The sequence below is a fragment of the Phyllostomus hastatus genome, unplaced genomic scaffold (assembly GCF_019186645.2).
Source record: "Phyllostomus hastatus isolate PE091 unplaced genomic scaffold, TTU_PhHast_1.1 phas_scaffold_28, whole genome shotgun sequence".
NCBI lineage: Eukaryota > Metazoa > Chordata > Mammalia > Chiroptera > Phyllostomidae > Phyllostomus > Phyllostomus hastatus.
The window spans coordinates 411,777-437,298 of NW_025334022.1; the positions used below are offsets into that span (position 1 = coordinate 411,777).

At 34.2% G+C, this 25,522-nt stretch overlaps 1 non-coding gene across 1 annotated transcript; it reads left to right on the forward strand.

Moving 5' to 3' along the window:
- The first annotated feature begins 14,902 nt into the window (after window positions 1-14,902).
- On the forward strand, window positions 14,903-15,030 carry LOC123805270. The gene has a single exon (XR_006783295.1). It is a non-coding gene; the product is annotated as a small nucleolar RNA SNORA35 (small nucleolar RNA).
- The last annotated feature ends 10,492 nt before the right edge of the window (window positions 15,031-25,522 follow it).

A 25,522-nucleotide genomic window follows, 5' to 3' on the forward strand; every position in this document is an offset into this window, starting at 1 on the left:
CACATAATATGTATTTAATAACATTGAAAAATTAGTTCAATAATGACTATTGAACTAAAAATTATAAAATAATAGCACCTCTAGAAGTGTACTTAGTCAGATGCTTTTTAGTGAAGAATATATACACACATTTAAAGCATAAGGAAACCTGAAATTTAATAAGATTTATCATGGTTTTAACTCTTATTAATATTCTAAAAATTTAACTGGTCCTCTATAATAATCAAATAAACTAAAAAACATGACATTAACTAAGTATTTAAAGAAATATTTATTGAATTTAATAATCTAATTAAGCCAAATAATAAACTGAATAACTGTGTATATGCTGTACACATTTCTCACTCTGAGTAGACTGCACCAAAATCCAACAAGGCTGACAATATAGTTTAGAATGCATACATTCTAAGATATTTTAACTTTTCAAAACAAGTGAAAGTTACATTATTTTGGAAAGGTAAGTAGTCAAATAGTTACAAAGCAGACTTACATGTCCATTCATACTAGATAACAGTAACATAATTTCATGATTATGTTTTCTGTTTTTATATGTTTCAAAAGTATGCTTGTACTCTTAAATTCTACATTTAAAAAGCATTTGTGTCTCAAATATAAAATATGGGTATAGTTAAAGTAACTGTGACACATGGCATAGAAGTGGATATTGTGATTAAAGAATTTATGATATAAACACTGTTTTTTAAATTTTTTTCTTTTAAAATATTTATGAGTCTTAATTTTAGTATATATTGCTCTAATTTTAAAAAATAATGCATATATTTTAAATAAAATACTGAGTATTTTAATAACTTGGAATTTTTTACATGTTGTGGGAAATGAATATTTGCCTATTGAATCATGCTAGTATCACATTTCACTCTTATTTAAATATTATTTTCTCTGCCAAAATTAAGAATATGAGCCAGACAAGTAATATGTTGCATATATAAGCTTGCTAATAATTACTTTTTCAATTATTTCCTCTTTGTGTGTTAGGCAGTATTGTTTATTCAGGCTCCTTAAAACTGAATATCTATTTTTATCTTTAGAGATACTAATAAATTCATAAGAATATAATAATAAAATATGAAAATCAAATCATATAATGGTGGTATGTTCATTAAATGTAAACATCAATTAAAATCTATATATAATTAACTTCCATTTCATTGAGTATTCTCATTGACTTCATAGGGTTTAGATTATATGAGAATATGCTGCCAATGTGTTGGAACTTTCTTACCATCACTGGCAAGACACTGTCATTTAATTAGTTGGTTCAAGCAAGAAACTGTCAGTCATCCTTGAACATCTTTCTCTCCCTTGTGCCCCCCCAAACTAAATTTATCACTAACTTCTGTCATATTTAATTCCTAAACATTTTTGCTCCATTTCCACCACTATTATACCAGTTTGGCTTTCCATCATCTCTCGTTGTAGTACCAGGACAGCTTTCTAATTAATTGCCCCAATTACATGTGTACATTCCCAAATCCATTCTCTCAATTATTGCTTTGAGAATAAATATAACAATCTTTATCATGGTTTATGAAAGACAGCCTGGTCTGGCCCCTACCTGCCTCTTCAGTAGCATATTTTACCCTTTTCCTTCACCCCCCACATGAATGCTTCAGCTACACTGTTTTCAGTTCCTTGAACACACCATGCTGTCTCTTCTGTTGTGAATACGTCCTTGCATTTCCCACCTCCCACTGGACACTCACATCACCAGTTAACCCCTATTAAGCCTCTGAAGCACAACCTAAAATATATTTCTCCTGGGAACAGGGATGCTTTCATGCTCCTCTTTCCCCCAAGACTAGGTCACTTTCCTCTGTTATATGCCCTCATAGATAACAGTGTGTAACTTTCCTCATAGCACTTGTTACAGTTTATAATTATACATTTATGTTTATGATCAGTTGGGGATTGCTATCTCCTGTACTAAATGTGAACTCCAGAAGATCAGGGACAGTATTTGCTTTTGCTTAATATTGTGTTCTTAGCATCTGGTGCATTGCCTATCATATAATTCAGTAAACATTCATTTCACTGCATAACTAAATAAACAAATAGGCACTATCTATTAAAAAGTCATTAGTGTAACTGTTGGTTAATCTGTGGTTGTTCAATTGCAGAGGATCATTTTTCTTACTCCCCTACCAAGTGGTAGCTGTAAATGTTGCAGCCTGTTGAAAAGTCAGAAGTCTGAGTTACTAAGACCTTAAAATGGGGTTGCAGATGTGAGTTACCAACTAACATTGACAGCAGTGAAAGTATTGCCATGTTTTTAAGAATAACAATAGCTATACAAGCAGTTGACAGTTATAAATGCCTACTACCACATTTGAATTTATGAGAAGTCCAACAGGAATTTTGAATAGGTCTCTCTTGCCTGGTTACATGCACCAAAAGCTTCATATTTAGATAACCAAATCTTATCACTGCTATGCATTTATTAAATAATCAAATTAACAATTGTGAAAACTGAATTATAGTATAGCCTATAAAGTATTTAGGATTATTACTATAGGGGCTTATGTTTCACACTGAAAATGATAGAATGCATATATATAGTGGTATGAATATATGATTATATAGAATATATAGCATATATGTGAATATAATTGACACATTATTACTAAATGAATACATTGCTAAGTGATAAAAATGTTAGTTCCTATTTCCTCATGGCTAACTAGCTTTCTTACTTCTGTTTTAATTTGTTATTGTACTTTATTTCTAGTACAGGGAATTGCAATTTGGAATTTTGCAGTGACCCAGATATGTCCTAATTACATACATCTTCCATAATTCATACATTTTAATATCCTAGTCATGTTTCTATCTTTTTATCTCTTAAAATATTGGCAATTTAAAGACAATGCAATGAGTGCTAGAGCAATGTTTCTCAAATCTACTGTGTATACTCCGGAAATCCTTTTAAGCTGCAGACACTAATTTAGTAGGTTTGGAGTGGGGCCAGAGACTCCATGTTATTAATAAGCTCTCAGGTTTTGTTGATGCTACTAGTCCTCAGAGGATACTTGCAGTAGCAAAGTAGTAAAGAAGGGGTCTACAAACTTTCTGTAAAGGACTAGGTAGTAAATATTTTGATGTTGCTGAGTATATGATCTTTCACAAGTACTCAGCTTTGCTATTGTAGCATGAAGTCAACCATAGACTGCAGATAAAAGAATGGGTACAGCTGGGTTCCAATAGAAATTTATAAACACTGAAATTCAAATTTCATTCAATTTTCACATAGTATGATGTATTATTCATCTTTTGATTTTTCCTAACCATATAGAAATGTAAACAGCATTCTCAGCTCCTATGCCTACAAAACATTCTGTAGTTTGCTGACCACTCTGCTTGAGCATAAAATATCAACAGATAACTTGCAAGAGGTGCAAGGTGTGTGATGGCATAAGCTCTGTGGAAAAGGTTCAAGTTGAACTAGGGGTTAAGGAAATGAAGTTTTTCTGAACAGAGAAGTGGCAAAAATAGTGAAAGAGAAATAGGCAAGCAACAGCAACTTAGTGTTTCTAAACCGAAAGCATAGGATTATGGCATGAGAACAAGGTTTTCTGGGTTGAGAAGGCTTAAAGGAAATGAAAATTCCTTTTATGCACATTTTAAGTGTTTTCAAGTTTTAATAAGTAGTGGTATCAGTTGAACATACAGAGTAAGTGAAGGGATGCTTCTTCATTTTGGAATTTTAAGAGAAGACTGTTCTGATGGGAGGCAGAAAAAGAATAGAAATGATTGAGAAAATCAAGAAAAATATATTTGAAAGGTCAGGACTCTCTGCAAGTGACTGCAGACTGTTCTCTTGTGAAAGCTTTGTGGGAGCATTCATATGAATGATCAGGGCTTGAAAATTCATAGACAAACAGTGATATGAGTAAGTACCACAAAGCTAAGCAGAGCAAGGCAATCAAGACATTTGTCCATTGTTGCAAAGCACACAGCAGGCTAACAAAGAAATTAAGAACTAAGGATTGAAGATTAAAAAGATGGTATCTACAAATGTTTCAGTTCCTCACAGGCTCTGCTGATGAGATACAGAGAAGGTATGCATACTGAGGGGTAAAATGAACATATAGGTTTTTTAGATGTCTCTATTATTTCTCTGGAAGTAGCACTGGAGTGAGATGATTAACTATAATGAAAAAACACAATAGTTGGGAATTATGAAAGATGGAATATCAAGTACAAAATTAATCTCAGTAAAATGTTCTTCTGCTAATTCTCTTTACATTTCCCAACTCATCCTTTCAAAAAGAACGTCTGTTGGAGTATTGCATGTTTCATTGGAATGCTGGAAAGTGAATTAAGATTTACTGACAACTTAGATATAAGGGGCTTCAGGATTTTTTAAAAATTTTCCAAAATAATCTAATAAATGGGGACTTATTACCACTAGTTATTTATCCAGAGCTCCCCCAAAATCAGGAATGTATCTACTAGTAGTTGTGGCTTAATCATAAGCTAGGGGTAAAAAAATGGGAGGCAGGACAAAGGGAGAGTTTACACATTTCCATAATAGAAGGAAAGCTAAAAGTTTGGTCAGAAAATTTTAGGTGATTTTTAAATACTGAGTAAGTATGAGAGGAAAAACAACATGATTTTATTAATGGAAATTATGAGGAATCACAAATGTAGACATAGGAAATCATGTTTTTTAATATGCAAAGGACCTATGATCAGGTTTCTTATCAAATGAGGAGAGATGTTATATATAGTTATAATACAAACTACAATTTATTGAACATCTACTGAATGCCAGGCAATGTGCTGAAAATTATACAAGTTATTCTGTTTAATTTTTACAGCATTCAAATCAAAGTGGTTATTATTACCCATTCTTAACGTATGAGGCCTAGAGGGCTTAAGTGACTTATCCTATCCCAAATACTATGGACTTGCCAAAGAAAAACAGCTAGTGTATAAATCTAGTAATATTAAGTACCTAGTATATATCAGATGCTGAACAGAAGTTAGCTAGCATAGTTTTCTTGCTGTTATTGTCATTAGTATCATTGTTATTTACTTAACTCCTCAAAGCATTATTTACAGCAGCCATAATAACATGGAAGTCAGTACAAAATAAATTTGTCAGATAGATTACATGAAAAACCCACTTAAAATTTCTGGCCTATAGAAGACACTTAGGGACTTCCAGCCAAGGGGAGGCATAGGTGGATACATTGTGCCTCTTTGCACAACCAAAAAAAGGACAACAACAAACTTAAAAAAAAAAAAAAACAGAATTGCCAGAAAACCAAACTGTATGGAAGTATGACAACCAAGAAATAAAAGAAGAAACATTCATCCAGACTGGTAGGAGGGATATCAGCAGCCAGCTGTAGAGGACTCTCAGCAAGGTGGTGGCTGGTAGAGCAGGCAGTCCCACTTTGATGTGTGTATAAACCAGGAGGAACAACTGGGGGGCAAGATGGAACACATAATCCAAGATTCTAGTGTGGGGAAATAGAGCTTCAAAGCCTCTACTGAAAAAACAAACAAACCAACAAACAAACTATGGAGCTTGAGGCAGTGGGAGAAACTCTCAACCTCACAGGAGAGTTTGTTGGAGAGACTCACAGGGTCCTGGAATGTACACAAAACCAGCCACTTGGAAATCAGCAGCAGAAGGGCCCAATTTACTTGTGGGTAGCAGCAGAAAGGGCTGGAAGTGGTTAGAGAGCAGAGTGGGCTTCATTGTTTTCTTTTGGACCCCTCCCCACCTACAGCCCCACAGAATACCTAAGGCTCCGCCTCTTACTATATAACAGGCATGCCAAGACAAAAAAAAATGGCCCAAATGAAAGAACAAATCAAAGCTCCAGAAAAAATACAACTAAGCAGTGAAGAGATAGCCAACTTATCAGACGCACAGTTCAAAACACTGGTAATCAAGATGCTCACAGACATGGTTGAGTATGGCCACAAAATAAAGAAAAAAGTGAATGATATGCAAAGTGAAATAAAGGGAACCAACAGTGAAGGGAAGGGAACTGAGTCTCAAATCAATGATTTGGAACAAGAGGAAGAAATAAACATTCAACGAGAACAGAACAAAGAAACAAGAATTCAAAAAAAACATGAGGAGAGGCTTAGGAACCTCCAGGAAAACATTAAATATTCCAACATATGAATCATAGGGGTGCCAGAAGGAGAGGAGGAAGAGCAAAAAATTGAAAACTTACTTAAAAACATAATGAAGGAGAACTTTCCCAATCTGGCAAAGGAAATAGACTCCCAGGAAGTCCAGGATGCTCAGAGTCCCAAAGAAGTTGGACCCAAGGAAGCACACACCAAGGCACACCATAATTACATTGGCCAAGATGAAAGATAAGGAAAGAATCTTAAAAGCAACAAGAGAAAAGGAGAGAGTTACTTGCAAAGGAATGCCCATATGACTGTCAGCTGATTTCTCAAAAGAAACCTTACAGGGAAGAAGGGTCTGGAAAGAAGTATTCCAAGTCATGGAAGGCAAGGATTTACATCCAAGATTACTCTATCCAGCAAACTTATCATTTAGAATGGAAGGGCAGATAAAGTGCTTCCCAGATAAGGTCAAGTTAAAGGAGTTCATAACCGTCAAACTCTTATTATATGAAATGTTAAAGGGACTTGTATAAGAAAAAGATGATGAAACTATGAACAGTAAAATGACAAGCTCACAACTACCAACAACCAAACCTAAAAAAAAAACAAGCAAACCAAGAAAACAACTAGAACAGTGACAGAATCACAGAAATGGAGATCACATGAAACATTATTAGGGGGAAGGGAAGGGGTGGGATGACTAGGGAGGGAAGGTACAGGGAATAAGTAGCATAAATGGTAGGTAGAAAATAGACAGGAGGAGGATAAGAATAGTACGGGAAATGTAGAAGCCAAAGAACTTTTATGTACTACCCATGGATGAGAACTAACGGAGGGAATGTGGGTGAGATGGGGTGTACAGGACAGAGAGGAATAAAGGGGGGGAAGGGACAACTATAATAGCATATTCAATAAAATATATTAAAAAAATAAGCCACTTATTAAATGTCAAAACTCTATACATTTTCCTTTGAAGGATGTTTTTTGTCTTTTTAAATAAGGCCAAATAAAATGGTGGATATTGATACTTCCTATTATTCAGTGGCATACCTCTAGGTAATGAGCTTGACAGTTTAGTTTTAGAAAACAGTGTTCAAGCCCTGACTGGTGTGGCTCAGTTGATTGGGCATCATCCCACAAAGCAAAGGTCGCTGGTTCGATTCCTTGTCAGGTCACATTCCTGGGTTTCAGGTTTGGTTCCTGGTCAAGTGCGTGCAAGCGTCAACCTCTTGATGTTTCTCTGTCATGTCAATTTTTCCCTCCCTTTCTTTCTCCCTCCCTTCCCTCTCTCTAATAAATAAATAAATAAATAAATAAATAAATAAATAAATAAATAAATCTTTTTAAATAAAAGAAACATTGTTTTCTACAATATTTGACTACAAAAAAAAATGTCTTCCTTAAGTGCCTGGAATCAGGAGGGTGAGAAAGATGATGACTGAGATATTTTGCACATACTTTGAAGTTTCTGAGTTTTTTCTTCCCCTTTCATTTTTTACTATAGTTTGTATCTCTAAGGACTTAGATACTTTTAAAGTATTTTTATATTTAACAAAATACTATTCATAATTGTATTAAAATATTATAATTCATTTGAAATATTTGTGCTCCAGTTCAAAAGTTATCTTTTAGTAGTTGAAGCAATGTTTATTGATAGTACAAAAGTACTCCATAAATGTGTTCAATAAATGTTGGATAAAAGAGTGAATAAATGACTTATTTTTATTACTACTTATTACTTTTATATCTTTATATTTCTGCAAATAAAACTTCCTTTAAATGAGATAGATACATATCTGCAAATTCATTTTAAAAAACATATTCCTGTGAATATAAAAGCAGAAATGAATTAGTTTTTATTACATTTTATTTTTCATTTATATTTAATATTGATTTTGGTAACATTTAATTCTAGCACACTTTCTTTACATTGTTTGCTCCTTGATGTGTTTTTTCATTCAATATTCACTTTGATGAGTTTTGGCATTCCTCTTGCCTTTAAAGGGCAAGCCAAAGTTTAAGTTTACAAACAGATGTTTATGTTATTGGCTAGCAGTGACCTATGATTCTGAAAGGCAAAAAAAATGACCAAGTGTCTCTAGTATCCCAAAGAAACTTAATATTTCAGTGTCCTCCCCAAACTTTCCAAATAAAAGCAGAGCTAAAAAGTACATTATTTTTCTGCTAAGGACAAGATAGTTAACTTCATCAGTTCTACAGTTTGTTCCAGCTCTAGAAAAGAGTTTTGTGTAAATATAAAAATACTTTTATAACTCACAGATTTGAAGAACATCTTCTTCACAAACTTTTTTGTGGAATTGAAGTTTTCAGGTTGATAGGGGATTTTTTTATAAAGTAAATTCTATTTCCTGTCAGAACTTCAATTTATATGATCAGAAAACTGTTCATTGGTTTTGATACTATTTGAGATATTGGTGATATCAATAAGAGTTTCAGTGTAGCATTATAAACAAGCCAGTTTGGAGAGGATTGAGATGTAAGGAAATGGAGACAGCAGATCTAGACAACATGGTAGAAAGGGGAAATGGGAATTGACATTAGTGGTCTTATTTGTGGGCCAGGACTTTTTTGTTGATGGGTTATGAATAGTAAAAGTGAAGAAAGAGTCAAGGATGATTTCCAGGTCTCTGGCCTTAACAATTAGTGGTATGAGGCTGTGGTATATAGAAGGTAGTAGAGTTTTTGGGTGTGTGTGTGAAAGAATTATATATGTTTAGTTTGGACATGTTGAATTTAAGTTGCCTCTAAGTTGCCCATTGTTTGATATCTAGTAGGGAGGTAGATAGGAAGTTTTTCTGTTTTCCACTTCCATTGTAGCTATCTCCCATGTAGACAGCACTTTCCTCATCTCTGATTTACCTGTCAATAAAAACACATCATTTTCCTTCTTCTAGAGATTTACTTTCTTTCTATTATTCTTTTAAAATTGAGATATAATTAACATATAATATCAAAAAGTATATTTTTAAAGATAGTGATTCTATGTAAAAAATAGTTTACTTGATAGATTATCACTGAAAACAAATAGCTCATGGTAAGGAAGCTATAAGACCAATGGGGGAAAGCAAATGAAGAAAAGGTAAGATTGGCTTGTGTGTAATGAAGTAAAGGACTTGGTCTCTAAGCTCAACATTAAAGATGAAGTTGAATTTAGAGATGGACAGGGAGAAAGGCAAGGTAAGAACAACATGGAGAAGATAGTAAGTGGAATATGCTGATTAAGGGATTTTGGTAATATTTACTGTAGTTCTTCCAAAAAGAAACAACTGTAAGTACTTAGAAATATGGGACTGGAACTTTCATCTTTGTCTTACAGTTCTGATACTTTGCTATCTTGCCCTCCAAATATTTCACCTGTAACAAATATTTCCTCCCACTAGATGGCCACAGAATTATATCATGCTAGGGTAGTTATCCTGTGTTCAGGACTCTGCTGTGGTGAAAGATTTTTCAAGTCACAACTTCTAAAGTATGAAATCTATTTAATATCTTATCTCCTAGATAAAAACGTTTTAAGGAAAGTTGAATTCAGTTAATCATTTCGCAATATTCATAAACTTAAGGAATTGATTTATATGTTAAGATTCCCAAAGGAAGCACCAAAACAAATGAAATAGAGGGAATCAACATCACTTGTATCTAGTTTCGACGTATTCCCACATTATAATCCATAAGTTGTTCTCAGACAACTTTCTTTAGTGTTATTGCTAGCCAACATTGAATTCTGCCATTTAATTTTTTTTTTACTCTTTTCCCACAATTGACTAGCTGAGATTTTCTATGGCAGAGTTATAGCTGTGACAAAGGATATTTACTGAGTTAGATGAAGAGAAAAGGATAGCAAAGCTCTCTAAAGACTTCTGAGGAAGGTCAGTGGCAATTTGGATTGTCATAGTTGGCAGAGTACAGATCCAGCAGCTCTGCCTTCATTATACTTTATGATATCATGCTCCAGAGAACATAAAGTTCTTTGCTTATTTTGTGAGAAAATTACATAAATCCAAAATCATTAGTTTTGACTCTTCAAATTAATTAGTGCATTATGTTTACATTAGAAATAAAAATAATGTAAAAATAATGTACCCTATTTTTTAAAAAAGCAATACATTTAACATACCAAAATACCCCTGTCACAGACAAGAATGCTCTTTGTTGCTCTAAATCATTCAGTTTTCACACAATTTGCTGTAAACATCTGACTAATAGAAGAGTCCAGAACTAGTAGTTGATGGTGAAACACTGAATTTCATCTTTTTACCTTTCATTTCATGATTGTGGGGTCAGGTAGGGGAGTATGGAAGATAAATGGTGATGGAAAAGTACAATAAAATAAATTAAATTAAAAATAAATTAATTTAAAAAATTGTGTAATATACCTTGAATGTTACATTAGCTTACCAAAATAATTATGAAGAACTATTAAGAGATCTGCACTATGCCTGGATGTACTGGGATTGCAGAAGCATAATTATTACTACTTGGAGCACACTACTTGACTCTTTGTAGCATTTTAACTTTATTTTTTATTTTATTTTTATGTTCATTAATCTTATCTCACTAATAAGATTATGATGAACCTGAGAGATCAGAGATCTTGGTCAAAGAGAAGGATGTTGCAGACCAAGAGGAAAAGTTGTTAAACCGGTTATACTTCATACTTGGGAGGTTTAGCACAGACTTCAGGAAGTTACAGTAAGCATTTGCTGCCTCAATTCAGGGTGAGGGAGTTTCAGCAAAAGCAAGCCTAATAGCAGCCTAGGTACAAAACAGGCCTGATTCCCCATGGGAAAACCTCTCCATGGGTGTGGCCTTATATGCCGAATCATTCCCCACTGGTTTTCCATGTGGAGGCTGAGCTATATTCCCATGCCATGAGGAACAACTCCCTATAATTATCTCTTCCATTTTGAAGCAGTCTTTTAGTCTTCTTACACCCTGTCTAGGCACTCACATAAGTATATTACACATGGTAGGCACTCCAAAAATATTTGATCAATTAATTTTTGAGGATATAATAATAACAAGCACAAGAAAAACAGTTTGTTTTTTCCTGTCATATATGTAAAAAGTCTGTATCAGCCATAGATATAGTACCGTACCATTAGATCATAGTGCCAATCTGAAAGTAAACCTTGTAGAACTGTCCCTTAGGCTGCAGTGCCCAGAAACTTACCCTCACAATACTGAAGAATGAAAGTAAAAATTTAAATGTCCGTCGGATTCTGAAAACAATTGTAGTTCACTGGTCTGAATCAATCAGCCATGACTTATAATATTTTGTAATGCCAGTAGGTAACTTTTCAGCAGAATTATTTCTCTAATGCTTGGTATATTAAAAAAAACTGATATGAATATTTAATGTGAATTTGCTCTCCTTTTAGGGGCAGCATTTAAGTAGTATCTATCTTACACCTAAGAAAAACAGGGCTTTTTTAATCTTTATATCTTTAAATTAAGGAACTTTAGACAGGCTTCTTTCAAAGTTCAGTGTTCCACAAAAGGCAATGAATGATATTGTTGCAATTAATGTTGGACAAATACATAATTTTACCAAGATGTGGCTACATAATTAGAATAGTATCATTTCACCAAAGGTACAGATAGAATGACAAAAATTAATAAAGGGAAAACCTTGACTAAATTTTTTGTAGGTGAATTATCTTTACTACATTTTGATTAGTGTGCATACTGAAAGTAAGATTACAATTTAAAATTAAGCCTGTTGCAATCATACTTATATATGAAACAATTACTCTTGAGAAACAACAACTGCTTTTCCAAACTGTGGAGTAATGAATACATGTTTTTCTGAATGATGAATTAAATGAAACCACAACTTTTTAAATGAATGGTTTTTTAAAGGAAATATAAATGATTAAAACCCATAATTAATAAACAACTTGCCATATGTTTGTCCATTTTCTCATATTTATATCTGCCAAGTAGTCTGCACATTCAAGAGAGTATCTATACTCTAATTGGTTTACCAACAGTTTATAAATAAGCCTCCTTCATGTGAAAAACAGAAAGAAAGTTTAATTCATATTTTTCTCTTCATTGTGCCATTTATCCTAGAATTTTAGGCAGGGCAATGTGTTATTTTATGAGTCACTGATAAGCCTGTATATGCACTTTAATTTTTGGAGTTTACTTTTTTTGATACTCTTAAATTGGATATTGCTTACTTTTACATTATTTTCTTTCTCTTCATTTTTTAAAACCTTTAGCCAAGAGGGGATTAGAATACTACTTGTGGTTCTCATTTTTGCTGAGAAAGTTCTGGTATTTGATTTCATTCTTTTTGAAGTGTCTAGGAAAAGTTATAAACCTCAGCATTGGTAAGGAAACTTCTCCATCTAGGGAGGGCAGGCAAGAAAGAAGTAGAAGATTTCATACCCATCATATTGATAGAATGTAAACATTTTGAAGGAACTAAGCATTTTGGGGAATGTAAATCAACTGGATCTCTTATACACTATTGGCAGGAGTTTACATTTGTACAACTACTTAGAAAAATAAGTTGGCATTATCTCCATAAAATTGAACATTCACAATGTATACATTGTACTGTTTTGATTATTATTTGATTGAGTATATCAAAGGAGCCATATTTGTCAAGATAATAATGGTGATTCACATACCAAGGTTTGTAATTAATGTAGTTTTTTGCACTTGAGGCCAGACTATTCTTAGAATTCCAGGATGGCTGAGCACATGGGTGGGTATCACTTGTTAAGGCAGCATACCAGGCTAAGGGAAAACTAGAAGGAGTACAGAGAAATGTTGTTTGATAAGAATACTATACATTTAGAGTAGTTCTTGGTTCATAGAATTTTATCAATGACTTTATGAAGCAAAAAAATGAAGAAAGAAGTAATGATGATTATTTGCCAGTGGCTACTTAAGGTACTGGATTTTTAATCAAAACCAAATAAAAACAATTAATTAAAATATTGATAGACCTTGCCAAATTGCCTTAATGGCTAGTGCACCAATTTATTTTACCATCACAGTATTTAAGAAATTATGGTTCATTGAGAATACATATTCATTGCTAACTGTAACTTTTCTCAGATGCCTATAATAAATTATACTTTGAATTGCACAGCTGAAAAAATATGTAACAAATGTTGAAATGAGGAGAGATACAGAGACTTGGACTAAAAATAGACATAAAATCTTTGTTAAACACATGAGAGACTCATGGGAGATTTAAGTTCTGATAAAGTGAAATGTTTAAATAAATATTAAATTATAACTGGTAAACAATGTTTAATAAATGTATAACAATAATAATTATAAATGAGAAAATGAGGCCCAATAACAGTAACTGTTTTCTGATGAAATAGGAAGCTACATAGAAACAAAGTCAAATGAAAAGAAAAGCAATAAGCTTGCTAAAAATGAATGAATGAATAGAATTTCACCATCTAATGTATGTGGAATTGACATTATAAATTGAATTGTTATAATAATGTCAATTCCAATGTTACAATTAACCATATGAAGTCAAACAATAAAATATCAATTAAACTAACTAATATATTAGTTCATTATAACAATTTAGGAGACACCTACTAGGTCTCAGATGTTATGAGAAGAGCAACAGGTATGGGTGGGAAGGCAGTTATAAAGACAGAATGAGGATTAAAAGACGTCTAAAAGCATCTTTTAATCCACATTCTGTCTTTATAAATACAACCAGAGACATTGAAATTAAGAACAAACTGACAGTCACCAGAGGGAAGTGGGAGGGGATAATGGGGAGAAAAGGGGGAAGGGTCATCAAGGAACATGTATAAAGGACACATGGACAAAGCCAAAGCAGGGGTGGAATCAGGGGAGGGAGGTGGGGATGGTTGGGGTAGGAAGAGTGGTGGGAGGAAAATAGAGATAACTGTACTTGAACAACAATAAAAAATGTGAAAAAAAGAGAGAAATGTGCCATAGATGTAAGAGGAAAGAAGGAGCATGTGTCAATAAATAAAAATTATTGAAGCTAAAAAAAATGAAAACACTTGGGGGAGCACATCAAATGAATAGGTTTCTGTTTGGTACAATATATGTGAGAGAATGTAAGTTCCACCCAGATGTATAAAAAAATTGTGTCTGTCTTTTATATATTTCAAGGGCAATGATCTACAAATTCTCATCAGAAAAGTTTAGGAAAGTTTAAATAGTTTTATTCAACATTTAAGCCAACATAAACAATTAGGTATAAAGCAACTTGGCTTTTCTAAGGGAAAATTATAAGACTAGCAGAAAAAGTAGAATTATTAACTAAAAATCCAAGTTTTTGAAATTAAGTTTCTCACAAATAGTAATTTTAAAGAGAAAGACAGGTGCCATTAACAAGGGGTGAGATATTTTGTTGTGATACCAGCTGTTATTTATTATACATCTAATAATATCAGGTATTGGGCTGGACTCTGCAAATTATTTATTTTAATTCTTACGACAGTCAACTATCAATGAAATAGTTATTGTTGATCCCATTTAATATATGAGGAAACATGGGCCAAGAGAGCTTAAGTGAGTTTCCAAGATCCCACAGCTAGTGAGAATAACAGAGCTGGAATTCTGAACACAAACCTACCTGATTCTAAACTCACATTGCTTTCCCCAAAGCTGCCCCATGTATGCAGTAGCAACGCTAAGTGAATGAAGCAATAGATCCTGAGATGTTTCAGGTCTCCCATCCACCTTCTCCTCAAAGCTGGTTCTTCTACACAGGATGCAGGGTCCCAACCCTAGCTCTGCTGTCTAGCACCGGCATAGGACCTATTGGTGTTCTCCTGGACCAAATGGGCATTGAGCAGTAGGAAAGCAAATCCCTCCTAAATCTGGGAAAGTCATGCTGTGGGATACTCCTGCATGCAGGTGGATACAAATGTTCATGCTCCTGTGACCCTGACTAAGAAAAGTGACAGGGTTAAAATATAAATCAAGCAGCTGAGTACCTGCTATTACTAGATAAGGGTGACTATGTTCATATCAGGCTAATAGCAGGTACTAAGAAAATAGTGCCATCATTACTACACCATCATCACCACCATTAGTAACTGTGTAGTTCTTAGCAAGTTACATTAACCCCTCTTAAACTCAATGTCCTAGCACAAACACTAAGGTTGACAGTAAGATTGACCTAAGATCTTAGCTCAGTAACCTAAGATTGTCATGGTGATAACATTATAAAATAAATTCATTTAAGTTCCCTGGAAAATTGCTTATTGTTAGTAAGACAGGAGAGACAAGTTTTCTTTCTGATGTGACACAATGAGATTATAATTATCTTGCAGATGTTGGGATGAAGAGCAGTCAAGATTTTAGAAAGAATTGTTTAATGAAAAGTAGAAGTAACAAAAAAATAGGAGCTGTAGTAGATGTTTGATCATGAATTAGTGCTAAAAGAAAATTTAGAACTGAGAGTATTTCTTTCCTCTGTATTCTACCTTACACACAAAATGCTTATAAACACTGCTACAAGGTATTTCCCCTTACATTTTGTGCAGTTAGGCATGGGAAGGGAAACTGAAGCCCTGTCAGGGAAATATTCTTAGTCAATACCATTCACAGTTTCTTTAAGTAAATTCCAGGTGCTAAGAAATTTCCACTAGCTTTCTACTTAGTCCTATTGGAACTTCAAAATTTTGTGGGTTTCTTTTTTTCAGAAATACATGCTTCTGTACATTTAAATCTATAAATGTACTAAGGCAACTACATTAAGCATTAACTCAGATATGAACAGCTGAAAATTGATAGTGGCTAAAACTAGATTGTAAGTAAATCATTAGAAATCTGTCTTTTCAACTATACTACACATTAATTTTAAATCAGTCTATTGGATTCTGCCAGTCATATTAGACTATTAAATTTTGAAAACTTGTGACTAAAAGGGAAGAAATGGGAAGAGGAAAAGCAAAAACACATATGGAATCAGTTGACAATGTGCTGAAATAGTAATCAGCAGATACCTCTAACTAAGTGTATGTTTAAAACTAAGGTCAAATTTGAAAGCAGATTATTTCTTTTGAAAATGGGCTCAATAATTTCAAGGAGTAGAAGCAAACGCAATGCAAACCTCCACTCATTTTCTGAGTGTGTGTGTTGTGTGTGTGTGTTTAATTATTGTTCTGGCAAATTAAGTGCATGACAAGGGCCAAGTATAAGACAAGAGAAATAAAACAAAGATGCTAACTTACTCTGAGATATGAAGACCTTGAGCAATGCAAACTTGTTTTTAAAAAGGCAATGGGGGTGGGAGGGGCTTCATTTTTGCAATTGAAGAAAGCCAAGACTGCCTAAGGAAGAGTGAGTTTAATAACAAAAAGAGTCCTGGTTAGTGTAGCTCAGTGGGTTGAGTGTGGGCTGTGAATCAAGTGGTCACTGATTAGATTCTCAGTCAGGGCACCTGCCTGGGTTGAGGGCTAGGTCTCTAAGAGGGGACATGCAAGAGGCAACCACACATTGATAATTCTCTCCCTCTCTTTCTCCTTCCTTTTCTCTCTTTCTAAAAACAAATAAATGAAATCTTAAAAAAAGAAAATAAGCTGAATTGAGACCAACAAGATGGTACATATTCCCTTTCTGCCTGATGAGTTATGAAAGTTTTCTAGGACAGAAAGTATAGTAAAGAGAGATCTGCACTGATAGAGTTTCAGGGAAAATGACTGGGTTTTATAACAGAGTTGTAGATTACTGTGTCTTCTTAATGTAGAATGAAATGAATGATTAAATGGAAGGCTTCACTGATTTTCCTAAGCAAACCTACTTAACAGAATTTCAGAAATAGGGAGTGCATTCTCAGATGAGGAATATGAACCTACCCATTCCCCAAACCACACATTGAGAACAAGTTGAGAGGAAACAACAAAATAGCCTGACAGTTCCATACTATAAATTCATTTATTTTCATACCTCCAAATATGGATTTAACAGCATCTATAAGTATCCATTTTTGAAATGCAGAGGCATGAAATGTTATATTCTCAGGGCCTTTAGGTTAGTAAACCTATAGAACAAAAAGTTGCAAATACAATCCTTGTACAACTTTAAAAGTGATTATTTGTAATATGTTTTTGACCATTATATAATATTATCTTATTATATTATGTAATACTGTATCAGCTATTTCATATAATATTCTAAGGGAACAATGAATATTCTTCTGTATCTTTAATTCTGGTTTTGCTTGAGCAGCTCCCTAAATGTGTATTTATTTGGTACATTATTTTTATTATGAAAAGTAAAACAAATGGCTTCTTTGTTAAATAAAGTAGTTCTATAAATATTTTGATTGAACATTTATTAATTTCTATTCATGTGAAATAAACATCTTAAATGCCATTTATTGATGGTTAATTTGTAAGTGTTATTAAATTTCATTTACAAATTATCTGAGGAATTTGTTTTTTAAAGGAAAAGATCATGATGAGGGTATAGATCAACACCTCTGTTAAGGGACTCCCAGCCTGTTTCTGCCATTATATAAATAATCCTTCCTGTTTTTTTCAAGTAACATTATCCATCTGAAATCTAGGAGGCAGGTGCTTGGAAAATACATGGAGGAGGCCACAATGACAACTGTCATCATGATTGATTTCCTTGGGATAGAAGATTGATCAGCTGATTGCAATCAATGCATTTAGGACTCTCTCAGAATAATGAAACTGTTACATTAAAACCCCTCAAAGAAGAACAAAGTAGTGTTTGAAATTTTAAAGATTTTGAAGTGCAAGATATTTTCTTATGTCATTTCTTCTTATACACAACACAATTAGTGTTTGAGCCATGTGTTTTTCACAGATTATAATGTTGCAATGATAAGATACAAGAAAAAATAAAACTTCATAAACTAAAAAATGTACACTCAAAAGATGACAATAGTGATAAAATGACTGAGATTTTTTATTTTAATTTTGTACTTTGTGTAATGCTACTTTGGAAAATTTTGTAGAATTATAAGTAGATTCATATATGGTCAACATATTTTATAATCTTCCTGCCTTTGAGTTTGAAGGGCTATTACAGGTTAAGCTCAAGCCAGGAAACAAGAGTGTTTATAGAATTCCATGATTCTCAAAATTGAGATTTGGAGTGACTGTTATATATCTTTTTTAAAAATGATTTTATTTAATTATTTTTAGACAGAGGGGAAGAGAGGGAGAAAGAGAGGGAAAGAAACATCAATGTGTGGTTGCCTCTCCCATGCCCCCTACTCTGGGCTTGGCCCACAACCCAAGCGTGTGCCCTGACTGAGAATTGAACTATGACCCTTTGGTTCAGAGGTCAGTGTTCAATCTACTGAGCCATATCAGTCAGGACTGAAGTGACTGTGATATAACTTAATAGTAAAATAATAGTAATTATAAAGTAAATATAATCATAAGTTAAATATAAATATATGTATACAATTTATTTCTTTATTCAACAAATACATAACACCTAATACATGCAAGGTATTTTCCATTCACAATCTATTCTTAGTGAAAATCATTTCAGCCACTTAGTAATGGAAATTATATTATCTTCTATTTACCAGAAGGACAATGCATCCCTAAATCATGAAAAGTAGGATTGGACGTCTCTACTCTCCACATTTTCTTCTTAAATGTTTTATACTCTCTTTGGATGGAAAGATGAGACACATATTATCAGGAGTGACTATTGAATAGGAATAATCAAGTGACATTTCCTAATGACATGGTCCTCTAAACAGAGTCAGGTGCACAGATGAGCCACTAGGAAGTAGAACATTAAAAGACTTTGTAAATAGCATCTTATCATTTGCAAGACCACCGGTAGAATTTTATTGAAATTTTGATCTCATGAATTTCAAATTTTATTACACAGAAGATGAATGTTAGAGTTTCTCCAGGCTATGCCATACCACTATGCAGCTTGAAAGTAAATGTTTAACAGCTGTATTTTTGGTAACATATTATGCATATTTCAAAAAATTATTGAAAGTCATTTTGAATTTGATATTTGATTCAATCAAACATCTTTTGAGGACAATGTTAAATGTAATGAAGACAAAAACAAATTCTGTGCACTCAAGAATTTCACAGTATGTGGACACAGATTTCTTAGCCCCTTTTAAAAAGTAGGACTTTTCTACCTTATGCATTTGCCCATCATCTTTAATTTTATAATGACTTTTGTTTTTTAAACTCAAGATTGTTTATTGGTAGTAAATTTTCTACTTAAGCATATGATACTTGACTACATTAGTATATAAAAATTACAAATAGAATCAGATATTCTCTTTTATCATAAAACTAACTTCTGCTTTTGATGAGTCCTTATGTTTAAGAACATGAAATTAGGGCCCCTGTTTTCTGTTGGAGGTTCTTCTGATGTAGAGATCTTGGTTAGTATATTCTCATTTAAAGATAAAGAACCAATTCTATGAAATCTGAGAGTGATTTCCTGACTAGTTCTTATACTGTATTTTTTATTTGTTAAATTTACTTTTATTATTTATTTTTTGATTACAGTTTACTTTCAATGCTACTTTGTTTTTTTAATTGTTGTTCAAGTACAGTTTCCTACCTTTTCCCCTCATCCAGGCCCAACACCCTAACCTCCCCGCCTCTGTCCCCTGTTTCCACCTCCCCATCTTGTTATTGTCCATGTGTCCTTTATAATTGTTCCTGCAAATCCTTCACCCTTTCCCCCAGAAATTCCCTTCCCTCTCCATTCTGGTCACAGTCAGCCTATTCTCCATTTCAGTGTCTTTGGTTATATTTTGCTTGTTTGTTTGTTTTGTTGATTAGGTTCCTGTTAAAGGTGGGATCATATGGTATTTGTCTTTCACCACCTGGTTTATTTTGCTTAGCATAATGCTTTCCAGTTCCATCCATACTGCCACAAAGGGTATAAGCTTCTTCTTTCTTTCTGCTGCATAGAATTCCATTGTGTAAATGTACCATTGATTTTTGATCCATTCATTTACTGATGGGCATTTAGGTTGGTTCCAGCATGTGGCTATTTTAAATTGTGCTGTTATAAACATTGGAATGCATAGGTTCTTTTGTATTGGTGTTTCAGGGTTCTTAGGATATAAACCCAGCAGTGGAATTGCTGGGTCAAAAGGCAGCTCCATTTTTAGTTTTATGAGGAAATTCCATACCGTTTTCCGTAATGGGTATACCAATCTGCAATCCCACCAACAGTGCACTAGGGTTCCCTTTTCTCCACAACCTCTCCAACACTTGTTGTATGTTGCTTTGTTTATGATGGCCATTCTGACCGGTGTGAGGTGGTATTTCATTGTGGTTTTATTTTGCATCTCTCTGATAGCTAGTGATACTGAACATCTTTTCATATGCCTCTGGATCCTCTGTATGTCCTCCTTGGAGAACTGTTTGTTCAAGACTTTTGCTCATTTTTAATTGGGATGTTTGTCTTCCTAGAGTGCAGTCCTGTGAGTTCTTTATATATTTTGGAGATTAAACTCTTGCCTGAGGTACCATTAGAAAATATGTTTTCCCATACAATTGGTGATCTTTTTCTTTTAATATTGTTTTCTTTAGCTGTGCAGAAGCTTTTGATTTGGATGAGATCTCATTTGTTTATTCTTTCCTTTATGTCCCCTGCTCTAAGGGACACATCAGTGAAAATATCGCTGCATGAAGTATCTGAGGTTTTCCTGCCTATGTTCTCCTCTCGGACTTTAATGGTGTTATGACTTATATTTAAATATTTTATCCACCTTGAATTTATTTCTGTGTATTGTGGAAGTTTGTGATCGAGTTTCATTTTTTTTTTTTTTTGCATGTAGCTGTCCAGCTCTCCCAACACCATTTGTTGAAGAGGCTATTTTAATTCCTTTTTATGCTGCTGCTCCCTTTGTCAAAAATTAATTGACTGTAGAGACTTGGGTTTATTTCTGGGCTCTCTGTTCTGTTCCATTGGTATGTCAGTTCTTATGCCTGTACCAGACTCCTTTGACTACAGTGGTCTCATAATACAGTTTGATATTAGGTATTGTGATCCCTCCTCCGTTGTTCTTCTTTCTGAAAATTGCAGCAGCTATTTGGGGTGGTTTGTGGTTCCATATAAATTTTTGAAATGTTTGTTCTATGTCTGCGACATATGTCATTGGTACTTTAATGGGGATTGCATTGAACCTATAAATTGCTTTGGGTAATATGGACATTTTGATGATGTTAACTCTTCTGATCCATGAACATGATATATGTTTCCATTTGTTTGTGTCTTCTTTGATTTCTTTCTTCAGTGTTGTGTGGTTTTCTAAGTACAACTCTTTTACCTCCTTGGTTAGATTTATTCCTAGGTATTTCATTTATCTTGTTGCTATATCAAATGGGATTTTTTTCCTGACTTCTGCTTCTGATGTCTCATTGTTAGTGTACAAAAATGCTTTTGATATCTGCATGTTGACTTTGTATCCTGCAGTTTGCCAGATTCATTTATTAGGCCAAGCACTTTTTTGGCAGAGCCTATATGATTTTTTTATGTACACTGTCATGTCATCTGCAAACAATGACAGTTTTGTTTCCTCCTTTCTGATTCGGCTGCCTTTTATTTCTTTTTCTTGTTTCATTGTTGTGGCTGGACTTCCAGTAGTATGTTGAATAAAAGTGGTGAAAGTGGACAACCTTGTCTTTTTACTGATCTTAGTGGAAAAGACTTTAGTTTTTGCCCACTGAGTATGATGTTGGCTGCAGGTCTCTCATATATGGTCTTTATTATGTTGAGTAATGCTCCCTCTATTCCCACTTTGCTGAGTGTTTTTATCATAAATTGGTGCTATACCTTATCAAATGCTTTTTCTGCATTAATTGATGTGATCATGTGATCTTTACATTTCTTTTGTTTATGTGATGTATTACATTTATTGATTTGTGAATATCGTACCATCCTTGCATCCCTGGGATGAATCCCACTTGGTCATGGTGTATGATCTTTTTAATGTATTACTGGGTATGGCTTCCCAATATTTTGTTGAGGATTTTAACATCTATGCTCATCAGTGATACTGGCCTGAAGTTTTCTTTCTCTGTTATGTCATCTGGTTTTGGGATTAGGATGATGCTGGCTTCATAAAGAGAATTTGGAAATCTTCCTTCATTTTGGGTTTTTGCAAATAGTCTGTGAATGATAGGGGTTAGCTCTTCCTTAAATGCTTTGTAGAATTCTCCCATGAAACCATCTGGTCCAGGGGTTTTGTGTGTCAGGAGTTTTTGATTATTGCTTCAATTTCACCTGCTGTTGATGGTCTGATGGTTTCATTGGTCTGTTCAGGCTTTCTCTTTCTCCTTTATTGAGTTTTGGAAAATTTTATTTTTCTAGAAATGTGTCCATTTCACCTAGGTTTTCAAATTCCTTGGCATACAGTTCTTCTTAGTAATTTCTTACAATCTTTTGTATTTATGTGGTATCAATTATAATCTCTCCTGTTTCATTTCTGATTGTGTTGATTTGGGTCTTCTCTCTATTTTTCTTGATGAGTCTGCTTAAAGGCTTGTCAATTTTGTTTATCTTTTCAAAGAACCTGCTCCTGGATATTTTGATGCTTAGAATTGTGCTTTTAGTCTCTTTGTTGTTTAGTACTGCTCTGATCTTTGTTATTTACTTCCTTCTGCTTGCTCTGGGTTGTCTTTGTTGTTGTTCCTTGAGTTATTGTAGGCACAGTGTTAGGTTGTTTGTTTGAAATGTTTCTATCTTTTTTAGGTTGGCCTGTATCACTATGAACTTCCCTCTCAGGACTGCCTTCACTGTGCCCCATAAGTTTTGGATTTTTGTGAGTTCATTTTCATTAGTTTCCAGAAAGTTTCAATTTCTTCCTTGATCTCATTTTTGACCCATCCATTGTTTAACAACATGCTATTCAATCTCCATGAATTTGAATGTTTTTTTTTTTTCCTTGAGGTTCATTTCTAGTTTGAGTCCCTTGTGGTCATAGAAAATGCTTGAAATAATTTCAATTTTGTTGAATTTGCTGAGGCTTCCAAATGACTATATATATATATAGTCATTTGATATAGGACATTGTTCAATGCCACAATATTTTTGCTGGTATTTTATTTGGAAGATTTATCCATTTTTGACAGTGGAGTATTGAAATCCTCTACTATAATTGTGTTGCTGTCAATATCTTTCTTGAAGTCCTCCAAGATTTTCTTTATGTATTTGGGTGGTCCCGTGATGGGTGCATATATATTTACAATGTTCATGTCTTCTTAATGGATTCTTCCCTTGAGTATTATGAAGTGACCTTTTGGGTCTCCTTTTATGGCCCTTTTTTTTTTAATCAATTTTGTCTGATATGCGTATTCCTACCCTGGCTTTTTTTCCCCCTGTCTGTTTTCTTGGAAATTTGTTTCCATCCCTTTAATTCCAATCTGTATAGGTCTTTTGTCCTAAGGTGGGTCTCTTGCAGGCAGCGTTTGTGTGGGTTATGCTTTTTTTTTTTTTGTCAATTCAGCTGTTCTAAGTCTTTTTATTGGATCATTTAATCCATTTACATTTAAGGTTATTATTGATAGGTATGTATTCATTGCCTTTTTTGGTTCCCGTGTTCCTCTCTCTCTTCCTTCCTTTTCTTAAAGCAGTCCCTTTAGCATCTCTTGCAGAGCAGGTTTGGTGGAGGTGTATTCTTTTAGACTTCTTTTGTCTGGGAAGCTCATTATTTGGCCTTCCGTGTTAATTGAGAGCCCTGTTGGGTAAAATATCCTTGGTTGCAGGCCTCTTGGTTCTCATTGCTTGGAATATTTCTTGCCATTCCCTTCTGGCTTGGAGCATTTCCTTTGAGAACTCAGCTGGTAGTCTTATCAGGGCTCCCTTGTATGTTATTTCCTGTTTCTCCCTTGCTGCCTTTAAGGTTCTCTGTTTGTCTTGGAATTTTGCCATTTTAATTATGATGTGTGTTGATGTGGGCCTCTTTGGGTTCCTCTTGATTGGGACTCTGTTTCCTGGATTTCTGTGACTTTTTCCCTCATCAAATTATCGAAGTTTTCCATCATTACTTTTTCAAACACATTTTCTATCCTTTTCTTCTACTTCTGGTATCTCTATTATACAGATATTATTATGTTTCATGTTGTCCTGCAGTTCCCTTAACCCATCTTCATTCTTTATGAGCCTCTTTTCTTTTTCTAGTTTTTTTTTCCGGGTGTTTTTTTCTACCTTGTTCTCCAGCTCGCTGATCCGATCCTCTGCTTCATCTTAGCCTACTTTTGATTCCTTCTACTGTGTTCTTGTGTTCAGAAATTTTCTTCTTCATTTCTTCTTGGCCCTTGTTGATAGTTTCTATTTCCTTTTTCATGCTGATGTAGTTTTCAGTGAGTTCATCATAGTTTCCCTGTAGTTTATGGTAATTCTCTGTGAGCTCACTGAGCTTCCTGATAACAGTTGCTTTGAACTCAATATCTGATAGTTGACTTGCCTCTATTTCATTTAGCATTCTTTCTGAAGCTTCCTCCTTTTGTTTCATTTGGGGATTCATTCTTTGTCTTCCTGTTGTTTGCCTTCCTTCTTGTTAGCCTGTGTCTCTTAAATTGATCTTTTTTGACTCCCTGTGTTAATGGTGTGAACTTCTACGGTTGAAGACCTGTGAGATTCAGTGTTGCAATCTCCTTAATCTCTTGAGCTTGCTGGTCTTGCGCTTTCATTTATATTGCCTCTCTGTATGTCTTTGGATTTTGTTGTTGTTGCGTCTTCCTTTGGTGGGCCCTTTCCTCCAGCATGTTAACTGAGGGTCACTCTGTCCACCATGTCTTGTATTCTGTTTTGCAGGTGTGGACAAGGTATTGAGGCTTCTCTCTCTCTTTGGTTCAGTTGCTTGTTATGGGTAATTTCTCCACCATTTAGTTGTATTTCCAGATTGGTCCTGGATTGAGGTTAGTGTGACTTCCACTCCCTCCTTTACCTTCTTCCGTTGTTATCTGTTGGTGGTTCGCTTGTTGGTGGGTTTCATCTTCAGGCAGGTGTACTTGTTTCACCACTTACACCTTGCACGTTCTCTGGAGTAGCAAAGTGAAATTTGTCTCCCTGTCTCAGTTGTTTTAATGACTCCGCTTTGGGTCTTTTCTTGTTTTTGTTTTTTTTTTTCCTAAACAAGAAAAAAAAGGGAAGAAAAGAAGGAAGAAGGAATAAAAATTAATGGAAGGAGGAAGGAATAAAAAAAGAGAGAAGAAAAGAAAGGAAGAAGGAATTTTAAAAAAATAAAAAAGAAGGAAGGAAGAAGGAATAAGAAAGAAAAGGAAGGCAGGAAAAAAGGAATAGAAAAAGAGAGATGGAAAAAAAGGAAGAAGGAATTAAAAAAAAAAGCGCCTTCTGCTGGCTTTAAACCGGCCAAGCCAGTTCTGCTGGTCTTCCTGGCTGCGTCAGGCTGTGGAGGGATTCATTTCACTTT